General features: G+C 41.4%; 2 non-coding genes across 2 annotated transcripts; both read right to left on the bottom strand.

The window, feature by feature from the left end:
* On the bottom strand, positions 1-73 carry trnar-ccu. Its single transcript has one exon. It is a non-coding gene; the product is annotated as a tRNA-Arg (tRNA).
* Positions 74-15,917: 15,844 nt separating this feature from the next.
* Positions 15,918-15,990, bottom strand: trnar-ccu. The gene has a single exon. It is a non-coding gene; the product is annotated as a tRNA-Arg (tRNA).
* Positions 15,991-17,633: the final 1,643 nt, after the last annotated feature.

The following is a 17,633-nucleotide window of genomic DNA, read 5'->3' as shown; positions in this document are numbered from 1 at the left end:
CACCCCAGATGGGATTTGAACCCACAATCCCTGACTTAGGAGGCCAGTGCCTTATCTATTAGGCCACTGGGGCTGTACAGGTGCTAATGCTGCAGCTATTGGATTATCCGTCTGTCTCTAGAGTCATGATGGGGCAGAAGGTCAGTTCCTGTCGAGAGTCCCTGACAAATCTGAAGGTATTTTGTGGCCCAGCTCTTTCTTTTCATTCACAACCAAATTCTATCAATTCCAAAGCTCCCAACAATGATGTAACAGGATGTGGTTCTCTCTTGTACATTGACAATTGGTCCTTAAGGGTCTATTGTAATCGGCCAGTTTGTGGGGAAATTTCTAGAAATGATAATTTGGTACAAAATTCACAGTCACTTGGGCAAATGCAAGTTAATTAAGAAGAATCATCATGGATTTGTTTGGTGAAAATCCTGTTTAAATAACTTGGTTGAGGTTTTGTTTTGGTGAGGTAACAGAGTGGGTTGATGAGAGCAGTGCAGTTGGTGTGGGTACATGGATTTGCAAAAGGCATTTGATAAATTGCCTCACAACAGACTTGTCAGTAAAACTAGAGCTGATGGAATAAAAGGGACAGTAACAGCAAGGATACAAAATTAGCTGAGTGACAGAAACAGAGAGTCATTGTGAATGGTTGTTTTTCAGGCTGGTGGAAGGTTTATAGTGGAAATCTCCAGGGGTCGATGTTAGGACCCCTGATCTTTCTGATACATGTTAATGACCTAGACCTCGGTCTCCACAATTTCAAACTTTGCAGATGACACAAAGCTCGCAGTATTGTGAACTGTGGATAATGTTCAGCTTCAAAAGGACACAGACAGCTTGGAGGAACGGGTGGACAATTGACAGATTAAACTCAATTCAGATAACATGAATCAGATTTGAGGGTCTAGATTTCAAATATTAACAGTGCCTGGGGTGTTGGCTAACTGAAGATAGGAGCTGAAAGGAATGTATTTGCCTGGAAACTGTCGGTGATATTATCCCTGAATATTGAGATGGTGCACAACTGGAAGATTGTACTGGATTGTGACAGCAAGGGAGTCAGAACAGGAGCCGCTCAGTTAGTTGCTCAGATAAGAGAAACTCTACCTACCCGTTACAGAATGTGTTTTGATATCTGGTTGTGGCCCAAGCCCTGCTCTACCTGATACCACCATCCCTGGCTCCAGAAGCTGGTCTCTTGTCCATTAGGCCCCTGGGGATACATATGAGATGAGCTTGTAACATGGCCCTTTGTCTCTATGTCATTGCTGTAAGATTAGATGCTTTTCCAGGGCCGACCCATTGAATCACATTGTATCAATTCCAAAGATCCCAGCAATGATGTGACAGGATCTGCTCTTGTGCATTAGCAACTGGTGCAGTTAATTGTTGGGGAAATGTTAGTTGCAGATTTAATAACATGGTGCCAGGGATGAGAGATTTTAGTTATGTGGAGAGGCTGGCTTAGTGAAAGTGCTTCGGCATTTGTTTCCTAGCCAACGTTTAACTTCAGCATAGCTTGGACTTAAACCCCAATCTACAATTCCACCGGCCTGTGCCTTATCCATTAGGCCACTGGGACTACACTGGGCAGGAGCTTGGAGCTTACAACGTGGTCCTTTGTCTCTAGATAATCACTGCAAGATTTGAAGCCTTGTGTCTCACCCTTTCCTTTCATACACATCCACATTGTAGCATTGCATCAGAATCCTAGAATTGGAGATAATGCAACACAGAAAGAAGCTATTCAGCCCATCATGTTTGTACTGCTACTTTGCAAAACCAACCTAATTAATCCCATTCTTTTCCCATTTCCCCGCATTTTTCTTTGCCTTGAGTATTTATCCAACTCTCTTTTGAAGGTTCCAATTGACCTCAATCTACCACTGGATCAAACAATTCATTCCAATTTATTCCAAATCATAACCATTTTTCATGTAAAAAACATCTTTCCTCATGTTGCCTGACATTATTTTGACATTCAGCTTAAATCTCGAGTCTCTTTATTTATTCTTTCTAAACCCTCCATGATTTTGAACACCACTATGAAATCTCCTCTTCGCTTCCTCTCCTCGAAGAACAACAAGCTTCTCGAGTCTATCACCATAATCCCTGGAACCATTCTAGTAAACCTGTCTGAATTCTATTAATGATTGGCACACACACAACCCCAGGTCTCTCTGAGCTTGAAGCCCCATTAAAATACTTCTTGCCAAAATATATCACCTCACATCTTTTTGCATTGAATTTCATCTGCAATGTGTTCACCCAATCCACAAGCCTGTCTATATATCCTTTTGAACTCAACAGTTATCTTCTTAATTGTTTACTTTGCTTCTGAGTTTCATATCATTTGTGAACTTCAAAATCATGCCCAGTGCCTCCAAGCCATTAATATGTATCAAATCAGCAGTGGCTTAGCCCTAACATTGAAGATAGTTATGTTTTGAAACCTATCTTTAACAAAGTAAAACAGAGAATTCTGAAAGAACACTGGCACTTGCAGACATACCCATGTGATCAGGTTGCCATGAGGAGAGAAACTCAAACAGAAATCCATTAAGGTGGGGGTGGGGCACTGTGGCAGTTTTAACACCTTTTCATAGCATCTCACGGAGAAAGGATGGCTGCTGGCTGAGAGGGAGAAAGAAAGGAGCTACTTCTGTGGGAAGCAGCTGAACCATTTTTGTGCTAACAACCAAGCAGTATGCTTGTGAGAGCTCACTTTGTGTTTAAAAGTAAGGGAACAGAAAACATGGGGCCCTTGAAGTTTTAATGAATAGTATGTCATTGAAACGTGCCTTACTGGTGATAATCAAATCCTCAAAACTTGAACAGGGGTGGAATGATTGTCGAAGGAGTCTAGAAGTTTTGACCTAATATTGAGAAGTGAATCTCTGCTGGAGAGCTGGGGGTCACTGAGGGACTATTCTTCTGATACTACATATCTGATAGAAGTGTGGCGTTTTGTAAAATAATTTAATAAGATGTATTTCATATTTTGGTGCTGTCAGTTTGTGAATACAAAGTTTAACTCTTACATAAGAACATAAGAACAAGGAGCAGGAGTAGGCAATTCAGCCCCTCGAGCCTGCCCCACCATTCATTACTATCATGGCTGATCTCATTTCGGCCTCAACTCCAATTTCCTGCCCTCTCCCCATAACTTTTCAACCCATTACTAATGAAAAAATCTGTCTATCTCCTCCTTAAATTTATTCAGCGTCCCGGCATCCACTGCTCTCTGAGGCAGTGAATTCCACAGATTCACGATCCTTTGAGAAAAGTAATTCCTCCTCATCTCTGATTTAAATCTACCACCCCTTAGCCTAAAACTATGACCTCTTGTTCTAGAATGCCCCACAAGGGGAAACGTCTGCTCCACGTCTAATTAGATTTCCTCTCATCCTTTTAAACTCTAGCGAGTATAGGCCTAAATTGCTCAATGTCTCCTCATAAGACAAGCCCTGCATCTCTGGAATCAATCTAGAGAACCTCCTCTGAACTGCCTCCAGTGCAACTACATCCTTCCTCAAGTAAGGGGACTAAAACCGTGCACAGTACTCCAGGTGCGGTCTCACCAATGCCTTGTACAGTTGCAACAACACTTCCCTATTTTTATACTCTATTCCTTTAGCAATAAATGCCAAAATTCCATTTGCCTTTCTTATTACCTGCTGTACCTGCATACTAGCTTTCAGCAATTCATGCACAAGGACACCCAGATCCCTCTGCACTGAAGCATTCTGAAGTTTCTCTCCATTTAAATAATAAGTCACCTTTTTATGCTTCCGACCAAAAAGGATAACCTCACACTTATCCACGTTAAACTCCATCTGCCAAATTTTGGCCCATTCACCTAATCTGTCCATATCCATTTGTAAATTTCTTATTCCTTCATTGCAGCTTACTTTCCCATCTAATTCTGTGTCATCTGCAAATTTAGCTATAGTACCTACTATCCCTGAATCCAAGTAATTAATAAGATTGTAAATAGCTGGGGCACAAGGGCCAAACCCTGTGGCATCCCGCTAATTACAGCTTGCCATCCAGAAAAAGACCCATTTATCCTGACTCTCTGCTTTCTGTTGGTTAGCCAATCCTCTGTCCAAGCTAATATATTACCCATAACCCCATGTGATCTTATCTTGTGTATTAATCTTTTGTGCAGCGCCTTATCAAAGGCCTTCTGGAAATCCAGATATACTACATCTACAGTATCCTCATTATCCACTTTGCTTGTCACATCTTCAAAGAACTCTAGCAAATTAGCCAAACACGATTTACTCTTCATGAAACCATGCTGACTGTGATGGATTGCATTTTGACTTTCCAATTGCCCCATTACTACTTCCTTAATAATGGATTCCAACAATTTCCCAATGGCATACATTAAACTAACTGGTCTACAGTTTCCTACTTTCTGCCCCCCCCCCCCTACTTTTTGAATAAGTGTGTTATATTAGCATTTTTCCAATCCACTGGAACCTTTCCAGAATCCAGGGAATTTTGGAATATTATAGCCAATGCATCCACTATCTCCGCTGCCACTTCCTTTAAGACCCTGGGATGAGGCCATCAGGTCCTGGGGACTTGTCACCCTTTAATCCCAATAGTTTGCTCAGTATTTTTTCTCTAGTGATGGTGATTGTTCTAATCTTCCTTCTCTATATCCTCTGCACTACCTGTTACAATTAGGTGGTACTACTGTCCTCCACTGTGAAAACTGAAGCAAAATATTGATTAAGCATCACTGCCATTTCTGCGCTTCCCTCTATTAGCTCCCCAGTCTCATCCTCCAAGGGACCAATATTCACCTTAGCTACTTTCTTTTCTTTTATATACTTGTAGAAGCTTTTGCTATCAGTTTTTACATTTTGCACTAGTTTTCTTTCATAATTTACGTTTACTCTTTTTATTTTTTTTTTAGTAACCCTTTGTTGATCTTTAAAAGTTTCCCAATCTTCCAGTCTGCCACTGACCTTTGCAATTTGGCATGCTTTAGTTTTAGCCTTTAAGTTATCTTTAACTTCCTTGCTTAAGCCATGGATGCTTTTTTCCCCCTTTTACCATCTTTCTTTCTCATTGGGATATATTTTAATTGGGGGGAGTTGAATATTTCCTTAAATATCTGCCATTGTTCATCAACTGTCCTACCTTGTAGTCTTCCTGCCCAGTTCACTCGGGCCAAATCTGCCCTCATGCCTATGTAGTTACCTTTGTTTAACCCCAGAACATTAGTACAGGACTGAAGTTTCTTGCTCTCAAACTGAACTTGAAATTCCATCATGCTATGATCACTCTTCCCTAGAGGATCCTTTACTATGAAATCATTAATTAATCCCATCTCATTACACAAAACCAAATCCAAAATAGCCTGTTCTCTGGTTTGTTCCACAACATATTGCTCTAAGAAACAATCTCCAATACATTCTATGAACTCTCCCTCAAAGCTACCCTTGCCAAATTGATTAATCCAGTCTATGTGCATATTAAAATCATCCATGATTATTGCTGTGCCTTTTTAACATGCTCCCAGTACTTCCTGGTTTATACTGCTAAACTACTGTTTGGGGACTTATAGATTACTCCCACCAGGGACTTCTTTCCCATGCTATTTCTTATTTCTACCCAGACTGACTTGTCTTGCTCTCCAGTGTCTATATCATTCCTCACTATAGCACTGAACTCTTCCTTTACTAACAAAGCTACATCACCTCCTTTTCTTTCCTGTCTATCCTTCAAAAACACTGAGTACCCTTGGATATTCCACCCCCAAACTTGTTCTCCCTGTAACCATTTCTCAGTAATTGCCACCAGATCATACCTATTTATCTCTATTTGCATTGTTAACTCATTAGTTTTATTACGAATGTTATGTGCATTCAGATACAAAGCCTTTAAGTTTGCCCTATTGTCAATTTTCCCTACTCTTATATGATTCTTTGGTGCAATATGGCGTTCACACACTCTGTCTCTTACTTTCACTTTTTGATAGCAATCAGCCTCGTCACTAACTTGCACTCTTACCCTCTCCTTAAACTTTAATTTTTTATATTTCCATGCAACTGATCCCTACCTCCCACTATTTAGTTTAAAGCCGTATCTACAACCCTAGTTATGCGATTCAGCAGGACACTGGTCCCAGCATGATTCAAGTGGAGCCAGTCCGAACGGAATAGCCCCCTCTTTCCCCAGTACTGGTGCCAATGCCCCATGAATTTGAACCCATTTGTCCCACATCAAACTTTGAGCCACGCATTTACCTCTTTAATCTTATTGGCCTTGTATCAATTAGCTCATGGCTCAGGTAGTAATCCGGAGATTATTACCTTTTTGGTTCTGCTTTTTAATTTAGCCCCTAGCTGCTCATATTCTCTCAGCAGAACGTTTACTCTAGTGTGATGTGTCAGTTGCTTGTTAATTAATGTTTGATACACTGCAGCTGCATGAGCATTATATTTGTCATACTCCTGCTTTATCTGTCTCATTTTGATCTCTATATGTTTAGTTACTTTGATTCTTTATATTTCTAGATTTGGTAACTTTACTTTCTACCCACTGCCAAGGCGGGATTCAAACACTTGCCCCCGGAGATCTAACTTCAATCACAGGATTATTAGTCTAGGATTATTATCATTACATTGCTGTTGCCCCAAGCAAGGGAGCTTAAACTGTACACAGTACTTTCAATGTGACCTCATCAATGCCAGCTGTAGAAAGACATCCCTACTTTTGTACTCCATCCCCCATTACAATAAGTGCCAATATTCTTAATTACTTGCTGTACCTGCATGCTACCTTGTTGTGTCTCATCTGCAAGGGCACCCAGATCCCTCTGTTCTACAGAATCCTGTGGTCTCTCTCTGTTTAAATAATTTCCTGCTTTCCTATTCTTCCTGCCATAGTGGACACCCTCACATTTTCTCACGTTATTCTCCATCAACCATTTTATGCCCACTCCCTTAACCCATGTCCCTTTCAGACTCTTCGTATCCTCCTCACAACTTGCTTGTCTATCCATCTTCGTATAATCAACAAATTTGCCCACAATACAGTCAGTCCCTTTATCCAACTCATCATTATAGATTGTAAATAGTTGTATCCCCTGTACTGATCTGTGTGGCACTCCAAGGGTTACAGTTTTTTAAACAGCAAATAATCTATTTATCTCAACATTCTGTTTCCTGTTAATTAGCCAGTCCTCAATCTATGCTAATAAATCACCCCTACACTATGAGCTCTCATCCTTTGCAATGACCTTGCATGTGGCACCTTATAGAATGCCTTTTGGAAATCCAAATATACCCCAGCTCCAGTGTTGTGCATCTGTTATGATTACAAGGTTTTACAGGATGATTATGTTTTAAACTGTCTATTTAATACAAAGTAAAATTGAGTACATGTCATCTCCTACTAGATCTGCCCAATGACAAGCCAATAAGACGTGGTTGCCGTGGGCACAGTATGTGGCATCTGTACCAATATAAACGCGACATGGGGATTTTTGATCATGTTAGGAAGTTAAGGGGAAATATATTTTTTTAGTTTAGTGTGTCGGTTGTCTACTAACTAATGTTTAGTCGTAATTAATTTTAGTTTGTTTGCTACAGTAAAAGACTTCAAATGTGAAAGCTTATCATGTGATTCTTTCAGTCAGTCACTGGGTGTTCAGCTCTCTTATTTAACAGCTATTGGTGCTGACAGGGATTGTAACTGACCACCAAATTCATCTCTCACCCTCCTCTCCCTCAGCATTCCAAAGGGACCATTCCCTCTGCGGGGCCCTGGTCCTTTCCTCAATCACACCCAATAACCCCTCCCATTCCTACAGCACCTTTCCTTGCAAGTATGGGGGTGCAACACCTGTTCTTTTGCCTCCTCTCTGCTCACCATCCAAGGCCCCAAATATGCTTTTCAGGTGAAACAGTAACCAGCACCTTCTTTTTTCAATTTATTATACTGTATTTTCAGGTCACAATGCAGTCTGATCTACATTACGGGGGCCAAACACAGACTGGGTGATCACTTTACCAAACACCACCATTCAGTCTGCGAGTGTGACCCTGAGCTTGTGGCCACCTACCATTTTAATACCCCGCCTCGCTCTCACACCCACCTCTCTGTTCTCGGCCTCCTGTAATGTTCCAGTGAAGCTCAATCTAATTTCAAGGAACAACACCTCATTTTCTGATTAGACACTTTACAGCCTTCTGGAATCACATTGAGTTCAACAATTTCAGACTGTCATCTCTGACACCCTCATTTTGTTTCCTTATCAATGCATGTTTCAGTCTTAACCTTGTCTTTCTCTTGTGTTGCTTTCAGATGGCAGCTGTTTATTATTCTGCCATTCACACCTCCTCTGGGCACGTCTTTTGTTTCTTTACTTGTCCCATTACCAATCCCTTTGGCTCTGCATCACCAAATCTTTTGTCATTTAATGTCTCCCATCTACCACCCTGTTATGGACCTGTCCTGTTGTTCTTGTTCCACCCTCACCCCTTTCACTTGTTTAAAAACTATCGGTTTTCTAACTTATCCCATTTCTGATGAAAGGTCATTGACCTGGAACTTTACCTCAATTTCTTTCTCCACAGATGCTGCCAGACCTGCTGATTAGTTCCAGCATTTTCACTTTTTAATGCACACGAGTCAGTCAGATCCAATCACACGATGATTACTGGGACCTTTGGAATTGATACAATGTGGTTCTTTTTGGAAAGAAAGGGTTGGTCCACAAAAACATCAAATCTTCCACTGATCACATGGAGACAAAGGAAGAGATTGCAAGCTCTGAGTTTTCAGTATGTACAGCCCCAGTGACCTAATAGATACTGCACTGGCCTCTGGAGCCGAGGATCTTGGGGTGGGCTGGATTTTGGGCTAGTAACAAATATCTAAAAATCTTCCCTGATCATTATTCTGTGACTGGAAGGCAGCTTTTCTTTGGAAACAATGTCACCTGCACTTTCCAGGTAAAGAGAATCAAAGAAATCTTTATCACATTTTGAGGCCATTCATCCCATCGTGTCTGCACTGGCTCTAGACGGGCAATCCGGCCTAATCCCACTTTCCAGCTCTCGGTCCACTGCTCTGTGATGTTAGCACTTCAAGTGTTTACTCCGTTATTGTTGAATCTGGTGCGGGTTTCTAACTCTCGTGCATTTTCAGACCCCAGCCTCCCTCTGGCTGGAATTAAAAAATCTCCTCCTCTCCCCTCTGATTGTTTTTTCAAAGAATTAAATCTATATCCACTGGGAATCGAATTCTGTGCTAAGAAACGCAGATCCTTCCTATTCACTCCATCCAGGCTCCTCATAATTTGAACACATCAATTAAATAGCAGAATGAACTGGCTGGGATTGTTCCTATGACTACAATCCTGATATAAATCTGCCTTAAATTCTTCTGCCCCACTTGATTTTTCTTTCCACTGATCTCAGTGGAATCCACTCCATTAATTGTCTGACTGGATTTTCAATCTGTAAGATTGTTGTTGATTTTAATCATCACCGCCTCCAACTTTGAAGCTACTTGTTTCCGGGAGTAACAAATTCGGGGCGGATTTGTCTCATTGATGGCAACAATCAGAACTGGAGGGAAGTCCTCTCACAGCCACGTGGGACTGTGCGACTTGTAACTCAGAGGTGGCCAGTGAGGGGACCATGTTCAGTGGATTCTGCCTGTATTATGTGAGGCACAAGGGCAAGTTTGGCCATGAGATCCTGGAGTTTGAGTTCAGGCCAGATGGTAAGAGTTGACCAGAATGTGCGGAGCTTGCCGTGTGGCTGTGAATCCGGAGCCTGTGGGGGTTAAGAAGTAGTGAAGGGAAGGCTGGGCCCCGGGTCCTAGGCCTTACTCTGCTGATACTGAATGTCTCTGAGTCAATGTGCAGCAGCAGCATCAGCAGTAACTCTCCTGTACAGCTCCCTGACTATATAAAAAATACAGACCTTGCAACTCCTTGCACACAGCTTCCTCATGATCAGGCTTTTCAGGGTCTTTGATGCTCAAGGCTCCCAGGATCAAAAGCAGCATCAATGTCCCCAAACATCCTGCTGTGTTTACCTACTGACATTAATTTTTTGGCTGTGATGACCTGATGCTGTGAAACACAGTAACTTGCTTGTATTCTGTGTTGGCAGATTTACATGGAATTTACAGCACAGAAATAGGCCTTTTGGCCCAAATCATCTTGTTGGTGTTTATGTTCCACAAGAGCTCCTCCGACCCTTATTGGTCACACTCTGAGTAAGCTTCAGCTTCTTTGTTCCTCATGTGTTTATCAAGTTCATTGAATAGATCTATACGAGAATCATAGAATGATACAGCACAGAAGGAGGTCATTCAGCACACATCTTTGTGTCAGTTCTGTGCAACAGCAACTCAGCTAGTCCCACTACTCTACCTTTTATGTCACCTGTCCACATTCTCCTAAACAAAATGTATAACTTCACACATCTCTACATTAAATTTCATCCACCATGTGTCTGGCCATTCCACCAGCCTGTCTATATCCTCTTGAAGTCTATCATTATCATTCTCACAATTCACAACACTTCCAACTCTTGCATCATCATCACAATTTGAAATTGTGCCCTGTACACCCTGGTCTAGGTTACAAATATAAATCAAGAAAAGCTGTGGCCTCTCTATTTACCATCCCCCAGTCAGAAGTAAGTAAAGTTTCTGTAATTCATGTTTTTAATAGGTTTGAATTAAATAATTGCACTGTTACATGATGAAATTCTAGCTATGCTAAAGACTAATAATTCAAAATACCACATGGCTCAATGTAAAATGCCGACCAAGAGTAATATTTTTCATTTAAATAGCATAGTTTTACTGACTTTTCGGGACTCAAATGATTAAGAGACAGGAAAACAATGTAATAGTAGATTTAGAAATGATATACCCAACACATTTTCTTAGAGCTCAGGCAGCTCAAAATTTGGCACAACACCCCTGCTCTTTCCCCAGTGCTGCTGCTGCTGCCCCGTGAATCAAAAACCACTTCTTCCCCACCAATATTTGAGCCACACATTAAACTCCCTGATCTTATTTACCCTAAGTCAATAATAAGCTCATGGCTCAAGTATTGACGTAGAGATTGTTGTCTTTGTGGTTGTGCTTTCTAATTTACACTGTAGCTGCTCCGAGTCCCTGGATAGCGCCTCTTAATCCATATGTAAGTTGGTTCTCATGTGTGGACGACAACAACTGGATTCTCTTCCTCCCACTCCAACTTGCCCTACGGCCATGAGGAGTTGTACTTAACCCTGGCACTGGGCAAGCAACATGGCCTTAGCGACTCATGCTCTTGGGTGCAGAGAACTGCCTTCACCTCTTTTCTTTCCTAGGTCACTGATTACCACATGGATCACAACTTCCCCATTCCTCCCTCAAAATGTTTAACACCCTCTCTATGGTGTCCTTAGGAACTGATCTAACCAGTTCCTGTTGGTACGCTTCTCTGGGTTTTCGAATATCTTCTCCATCCTGATGTGAAGTGACACAGTGATGTATTTGATGAAGTTTGACAACATTGTCTTTGAGGTTTGCACTCTTACAAATGTAGGAGAATCTCTGATGCAGTCCTGAGATTCAAACTGTTGTGAATCAAATATCATGATTCATTAGAAATCAAAGCACATATTCAGCAATAGAAACCACATCAATGAAGCACAGCTCAGCAAAATGACAGACTTCATGATTAAGGAAAGCTTTCTCATCCTCCTTCCTGATACTGACATTCCCAAGAAACTATCATTGAACAAGCTGCTTGAGAAAATCAAGTGTGCTCACGACTGCTACTTATTATTACTACAGTTTGCAGAACTGGTTAACTTGTTGCTGGACATCAGGTGAGCGGCCAAAGGAGAGGAGAAATTTAGTGTCAATGTAAAGCAATCATCAAATGTATCATGGTTGTAGGTATCTCTAATTAGTTTAGGCTAATGGAGAATGTGTTGGTTTCTCTTGTGGCTTCAAACACTACATAAGGTGATTAAATAATCTTTATTTTGGTGAAAGTCATCTTTAATCCTCATTGCTGAAATATACAGAGTTCAGTTAGCTTCAGTCAGGGAAATGCCTTCGAGAATCAGAGAAACATCGATCAGGGAACTTGCTTTTTATAAGGAAGCAATTGCACCAATTCTTTCTGCACAGGTACCAGTCAGATCCAATCACACATTAACTCTGTCTCTTTCTCCACAAATGTTTCCAGACCTGTTGAGTATTTCCAGCTTTTTCACTCTTTAATGCAAAGGAGTCAGTCAGATCCAATCACATGATCATTACTGGGATCCTTGGAATCAATAAAATGCAGTTCTTTGTGAAAAGAAAGGGCTGATCCACAAAAGCATCAAATCCTCCAGTGATCACATGGAGACAATGGAACAAATTGCAAGCTCTGAGCTATTACCTCTTGTATCCCCAGAGGTGTAATGGATAAGGCACTGGCTTCTGGAGCTAGGGATTGTAGGTTCCAGTCTCCTCAAGGGTGGAGTAGAACTTGTTTTAGAAGCAAAGACCTTGTTAGTTGTTATTCTGGGACTTGCAGGCAGCTTTTTTTCAGGGAGCAATGTCATTGCACTTTCCAGGTAAACAGGATCAAAGCAATTCATATCACATATGGAGGCCATTCATCCCATTGTGTCTATGCTGGCTGTAAACAAGCCATCCAGTCTAATCCCATTTGACTGTTCTGCTACTTTAACACTTGAAGTATTTACTTGGTATTCTTAAATGTGATGAGAATTTCTGCTCAGGTCCACCTGATCCTTTAATCATTTAGTTTAAATATATATTCACTGGGAATTGAATTCTCTGCTATGGGAAACAGGTCCTTCCTTTCCACTCCATCTAATTTGAACACATTGATTAAACACCGGCATGAACTGGTTAGGCCTGTTCCTGTGCCTATAATCCTAAATAAATCTCTCGTAATGACTCCTGTTGGAAAGAATCAGCCCTACATTATCCACTTTCTCATCATGGCTAAAATTCCCCATTCCTGGCATCATCCTTCTAAATCTTCACTTTGAACTTCCACTGCTCCTAAATATTTTACCAGCTTGAAAATGCTCAGATGCTCTAAACAGATGCAAGAAAGTCAAATTTCAAAGGGAGCAACAATTTATACTGTATGAGAAAAGGGTGCTGGTGCTGACTGGTTGGTAAATTGACTCTGATTGGTCAAACTGTTGCCCTGGAGCCTGCACCAGGGAACAATTGTCTCCCTCGCTTTTGTTTAATTCAAAACAGGCTCAATGCTCATCCATGTTCCTTTTCCCTTTGGAGATTAGGGCCCTGAGTATGAATCGATGTAATTACTCACAAACATCAGGGAGCCGCATTGTGAGCCCAACTGATAATCTTAACTTGATTATCAGCGTAATTATTAGCACACTTAGGATTATTCAGTGAGTGCTGTCCAATCACGGAATCACATCTAATGTTAGACATTACATTCTGAGCTTAGTGATTTCAGAAACAGCCAAAGGGAAGTGCTGTTTGATTCATTGTCAGACTGGCATCACACCGGCACTGAAATTCATATACTGCATTACTCATTTATGTGGTAGGCAGAGTGTCTTTTTGTGGTGACGGCCATGCCCTATTAGTGGAAAATATGACTCATTTTGCTGCTGAATAGTGGCTCAAATTTTTGAGCTACCTTCCCCTTCCAGGGCAATCTGAGGTGGACTGGGCACTTTTCAGGCCTGAAGGTGGCAGCCATGGGTAAACTTGTAAGTATGTGAGATACATAATGAGCAATGTTCTGAACAGTGAAGCCATTATCCTGCAGGATAGCTGTGATGCCCCCTATTTCAGCACCAAGCTTACACAGTGAGCAAATAGCTTGGGCCCGGTTTAGAGTTTGCCAGAAAAGCCAATCTTATAACGTATGTATCTTTAGGAATCCCAACGTGTATATTGACCAGTGAAGGTCAGCTTGCAGACAGTAGTAGAGAACCCATGAGCTTATTTCTCAACTAGCAAATTGAGGAAGGGGAGTTTGTTAGACAACTCCATTTCAAAGTTGTATTTGAGCGTGGGATGGCACTCATTAAGGTGTGTAAAGAAATTCTGACATGCAGCTGCAGATTGAAAAATAGCAAAGGTATCATCTACATATCCGAAGTGCAAGGGGTCAGAGGTTAGGTGTCATTGAATTGAAAAGGCTTTTCTTAAGTAAATGAACAAAAATGTTGATGAAGGTGGAGCTTAGAAGAGAACCTTCGGCAACACCATTTATTTGGGCATCGATGTTATCACCACCTTCGTAAGGGCAATTAGGGATAGGTAACAAATGCTGTTCTTGCCAGTGATGCCCGCATACCCTGAAAGAATATGTAAAAAAGGAATCGTCCAGTAAGCAAAATAATAGGTTATGGGACCAAAGAGACAGTGACAGTGTGAATATGAATGTGATTAAGGGATGGGGAGCAGACAGTGATGGTGAACAGCTGCTTTTCAGACTGGAGTGAAGTATACAGTGGTGATCCTTGGGACTCAATAACAGAGACTGGTCCAGGTGGATTGGAATCAGAAATTGGTAGACAAAGTAGTTATTGAACAATAGAAGTCCGTCCGAGAGGATATAGTTTGAGGAAAGAGGAGACACGTTCCCATCATTGGGAAAGGAAAGAGATTCAAAACCAGAGATCCCTGACGAAGAAATCTGGAAGATAAAGTTAGTCTCAGTAGTGGTGACCATGCAACTATCATTGATTGTCTTAAAACCCATCTGGTTCATTATTGGTCTTTAGGGAAGGAAATCTGCCATCCTTACCTGTTCTAACCTACATGTGACTCCAGACCCATGACAATGTGGCTGACTTGTAACTGCCCTCTGTAAGTATCCCAGCAAACCATTCAGTTCAAGGACAATGAAGGATGGGCATAAATGCTGACCTTGCCAGCAAAGCCCACATACCAAGAAAGAGTAAAAAAATACCTTAGCGAGGGATATACTTGCATTGGACGCAGCTCAGATCAGATTCACTAGGTTGATTCCTGGAATGAAGGGATTGTCTTATCAGTGAAGGTTGAGCAGATTATACCAATATTATTTGCAATTTAGAAGAACGAGAGGTGATAATATTGAAACATCTAAGATTATAAGTGAGATTGTCAGGGTAGATGCAGAGGCAATGTTTCCCCACATGGGGATTCTAGTGGGCACACATTCAAAATAAGGGGTGTCCCATTAAAGACGGAGATGAGGAGGAATTGCCTCTCTCAGAGGTCGTTAATCTTTGGAATTCTCCTCCCCATAGAGCAGTGGAGGCTGGGTCATTGAATATACTCAAGGCTGAGTTAGACAGATTCTTGATCTACAAGGGAGACAAGGGTTATGGTGGGGGGATAGGCATGAAAGTGGAGTTAAGGCCACAGTCAGATCAGCCATGATCTTATTGAATGATGGAGCAGGTGTGATGGTCGGAATGGCCCAATCCTGTTCCTATTTCCTATGACCTTAGGACGCTCTCCAATCAGAGAGTCAGGATCTTGAAAGGATATAAGGAGAACGGCCAGGTAGCATTTGAACCTTGTATCTTCCAACTTGGAGGAGGAGTGTGTGTGTATTTCATCCCTGCATCTGGTAACTTGAATGGTACGTGTATTATAATTGGGTGTCGACATTTCAAATTAACAACTGTGCCTGGGGTGTTGGGTGAGCTGAAGACAGGAATAAAAGGGACAATGTTTGCCTGGAAAGTGCAGGTGACATTACCCCCTGAATGTTGGGTGGCTCACAGTTTAGTAGAAACATTGCACTGGATTGTACCAATGAGAAACAAGTGACAGAGAAGAGTGCTGCACAGGAACAGCCAAGATTGGATAATAATTTGAAAAGAAATCAATCTGCCAGTGTTTATTGATGTTCGTTTCTGGGCCAAAACATGCCCCACCCCAGATGGGATTTGAACCCACAATCCCTGGCTTAGGAGGCCAGTGCCTTATCCATTAGGCCACTGGGGCTGTACAGGTGCTAATGCTGCAGCTATTGGATTATCCGTCTGTCTCTAGAGTCATGATGGGACAGAAGGTCAGTTCCTGTCGAGAATCCCTGACAAATCTGAAGGTATTTTGTGGCCCAGCACTTTCTTTTCATTCACAACCAAATTCTATCAATTCCAAAGCTCCCAACAATGACGTAACAGGATGTGATTGTCTCTTGTACATTGACAATTGATCCAGTTGAACCTCCTTAAAGGTCTATTGTAGTCAGGCTGATTGTGGGGAAGTTTCTAGAAATGATAATATGGTACAAAATTCACAGTCACTTGGTCAAATGCAGGTTAATTAGGGAGAATCATCATGGATTTGTTTAGTGAAAATCCTGTTTAAATAACTTAGTTCACCCAATCCACCAGCCTGTCTATATCCTTTTGAAGTTCAACTGCCATCTTCCTAATTGTTTACTATACTTCTGAGTTTCACATCATTTGTGAACTTCAAAATTGTGCCCAGGGCCTCCAAGCCATTTACGTGCATCAACCAGCAGTGGCTTAGTCCTAACATTGAAGAGAGTTATGTTTTGAAATGTATCTTTAACTCACAGTAAATCAGAGAATTCTGAAAACACACCTGGGCTTGCAGACATGCCCATGTGATCAGGTTGCCGTGGGGAGAGAATCTCAAACAGAAATCCATTGAGGTGAGGGGTGGGGGTTGGGGGGAGAGTGGGGCACAGTGGCAGTTTTAACACCTTTTCATAGCATCTGATGGAGAAAGGATGGCTGCTGGCTGAGGGGGAGACTGAAAGGAGCTACTTTTGTGGGAAGCAGCTGAACTATTTTTGTGTTAACAGCCAAGCAGGATGCTTTGTGAGTGTTCACTTACTGTTCAAAAGAAAGGGAACAGAAAACATTGGCCCTTGAAGATTTAAGGACTGATGTATCATTGGAATGTGCCTCACTGGTGATAATCAAATCCTCAAAACTTGAACGGGGTGTGGCATGATTATGGAAGGACACTAAAAGTTTCGACCTGGAGAAGTGAGCCTCTGCTGGAGATCTGGGGGTAGCTGTGGGAGTATTCTTATAATACTACATATCTGCCGGAAGTGTAGCATTGTGTGAAAGAGTTTAATATGATGTATTTCGTATTTTGGTGGTGTTAGTTGGTTAATGCGAAATTTACTTTTACTCTAGTTTGATGTATCAGTTACTTATTAGTTAATGTTTGATTTGTGTCAACTTTATTTGTCACAATTAAAGTCTTAAATACGGAACCTTGTCCATCAGTTCATTTACATTGGTTGTTTTGGAAATTCATCATTTTTAAAATGATATTGGTCTGTATGAGGAGCATAACACAAGCTCCAGAATCCAATGCCTTCTTCATTGACACGCTGCAGCTGCATGAACATTACATTTGTCATTATCCAGTTTTATTAATTATAATTCTAGATTTAGTAAGTGAGTTTAAATTCCACCCACTGCCATGGTGGGATTCAAACAGTTTTCCCCCAAGGATCTAGCTTCAATCACAGGATTCTCAGGTTAGTGACGTTACCATTACACTGCTGTTGCCCCAACCAATGGAGCATAAACTGTACACAGCACCCTCAGTGTGATCTCATCAATGTCAGATGTAGAAAGACACCCCTACTTTTATAC

Source organism: Carcharodon carcharias, chromosome 18 (genome assembly GCF_017639515.1).
Source record: "Carcharodon carcharias isolate sCarCar2 chromosome 18, sCarCar2.pri, whole genome shotgun sequence".
Classification (NCBI taxonomy): Eukaryota; Metazoa; Chordata; class Chondrichthyes; order Lamniformes; family Lamnidae; genus Carcharodon; species Carcharodon carcharias.
Note: the sequence above shows the minus strand (reverse complement) of the source record. Positions and strands in the feature narration are given on the sequence as shown.